Source organism: Haemaphysalis longicornis, unplaced genomic scaffold (assembly GCF_048455015.1).
Source record: "Haemaphysalis longicornis isolate Haplotype H1 unplaced genomic scaffold, Haemaphysalis longicornis Haplotype H1 scaffold_4, whole genome shotgun sequence".
In the NCBI taxonomy this organism is placed as follows: Eukaryota; Metazoa; Arthropoda; class Arachnida; order Ixodida; family Ixodidae; genus Haemaphysalis; species Haemaphysalis longicornis.
In genome coordinates, this window is record NW_027526361.1 from 92,650,723 (window position 1) to 92,652,744 (window position 2,022).

The 2,022-nt window shown below is 49.2% G+C and overlaps 1 non-coding gene across 1 annotated transcript; it reads left to right on the top strand.

Annotated features, from left to right (window-relative positions):
• The first annotated feature begins 1,669 nt into the window (after positions 1–1,669).
• Trnav-cac (transfer RNA valine (anticodon CAC)) lies at positions 1,670–1,742 on the top strand. The gene has a single exon. It is a non-coding gene; the product is annotated as a tRNA-Val (tRNA).
• The last annotated feature ends 280 nt before the right edge of the window (positions 1,743–2,022 follow it).

Here is a 2,022-nt window from a genome sequence, read left to right on the forward strand (position 1 = left end):
GCTATCATAGAGCCAGCACATTCTGGCAGGGAGTGTAAACTTCGCCAGCTCATCATGGATCTCGGAGTCTGAATCAGGCTCGTCAAGGGCACCCACTGCCCACTGCGTCCTCTGAACAAAATGCCTCCACGCCGGTTGAGGGCGTTCAGCACATTCAACATCTACTTTTGCCCCCTATAGCGAGTGGATACCTATGATGGGGATACAGTCGCGGGGGAGTGGGCATTCCATGTCCGCATCCGAGGCGCAGCTGTGCGGTGAAATCAGCCCAGTCGGTGATCGAGGCTTTGTTGTTAAAAAACCACGTTTTGGCCACTTTATCCAGATAGAAATTCACATTTGCCAGCTTGGCGATGTCGTCCCAGCGATTAAACGTGCTAACTCGGTTGTAATCATCCAGCCATTCCTCGACGTCCTCGCCGCGAAGCCCGGTAAAGAAGGGGGTGTCGCGCTGGCGGATGGCCACGAAGCACGGTGGAACGGCCGAACCCGCAGCGTTGGATGGTTCCGCTGTCATTGCATGGCCTTCTGCTGTAGGCGACGTCCCGAACGGAGCTCCAGGGGTGCACTCAGAGAGGTAGCCCAAGGGATCCAGTCGCACACTCCACCACTTGATGATAATCTACAAAATGAAGAAGTGGCGGAGGCCACTGTGTGATGATGGGGATTTACAGGTGATGCATAGAAATGCGCCCTTGTGAGGGGATTGGCCCTCACACTAGTTCGTCCCTCCAAGCGATGCAGCCACCTGACTCAATCCGTCCCCACAATATATATATATATATATATATAATATATAGATATAGTATAGACTATAGACTATACCCGCTAGACACGCTACACTGGGGCTCTTCGATTTACACTCTCGGACTCACCGCGGATAGTCCGCGGGTATCCCGAGGATTCCCCGAAGCCATAGGGATACATGGGAAAATCGAATGTTGGACAGCTTCTCGGGGAGTCCGTGGTGAGTCCGAGACTGTAAATCGAAGAGCCCTACTAAAACTCTCTATTAACAGCGAAGCTGTTCAGCAAATTGTTATTGTTTGTGTCCGCAGTTACAAATTGAAAAATAAAAATGTCGAACGCTCGGGTGTGCGTGCCTTGCGGCGACCGCCCAGCGACCCCGCCGCACATTCGTCAAGCCGAGCATGCCCACTTAGGAAGATTGGCAAAGGTTGGTCAAAAAAAGAAAAAAGAAAAAAGAAAAAGAAAACTCCAGCGTTCGCCGTAATCGTGACAACGTTTGCTTTGAATTAGAAGAGGCGTCATAGCGTGCGTCCCTACAAGGTGATGTCCAATGATTATCACTTCCGGAAAAACGAAGGAAGCTCACACTTAAAGCAACAATTACGGAGTAAAGGTCGCTGCGGCAGCGAAGAAGCAAATCCGATGCAATCGTGGACTGAAACCTTCGTGATGGTCGTGAATGTTGAGTGCAGCCTCGCTATCTTTAAGTCGTACGCGTCAGCGTGAGCTTCCTTCGTTTTTTTTTATTCATACTTAGATTCAACAAAAATACTTATGAGTGTGTGGCCTATTCCCAAAAAGTTAACCTGTGAATGTCGACACCGTACTACAGTGAATTATCACCGTAACGGTGCGCAATTCAGTGTCGTTACTGAGATTGCCGATGCGACACTGCGTCCAAGGCCGTTCTGCCCGTCCCGTTTCCGTGGTGTAGCGGTTATCACGTGCGCCTCACACGCGCAAGGTCCCCGGTTCGATCCCGGGCGGAAACACTTTTTTTTTTCTTTTTTAGCCGGGGTTTTTTGTTTTTCAGAGTCGAGGAGACCAGAGCATCGATGGAGACTAGGTAATGTAGTTGCAGTGGTCATAATCACATCAACAATAAACAGCATTTCAGTCCATTTCAATTTTACAGCAACCAGCAAGAATCGAACAGTGCATCTGCATCGTAGAAAATGAATCCTTGTAATATGTGTGTCGATTTCAAAAGGGAAATCTCATTAGAGGGCTGGTTGATTTAATTTTAGGGACAGAAGTTCAGGGCGCTGTGTT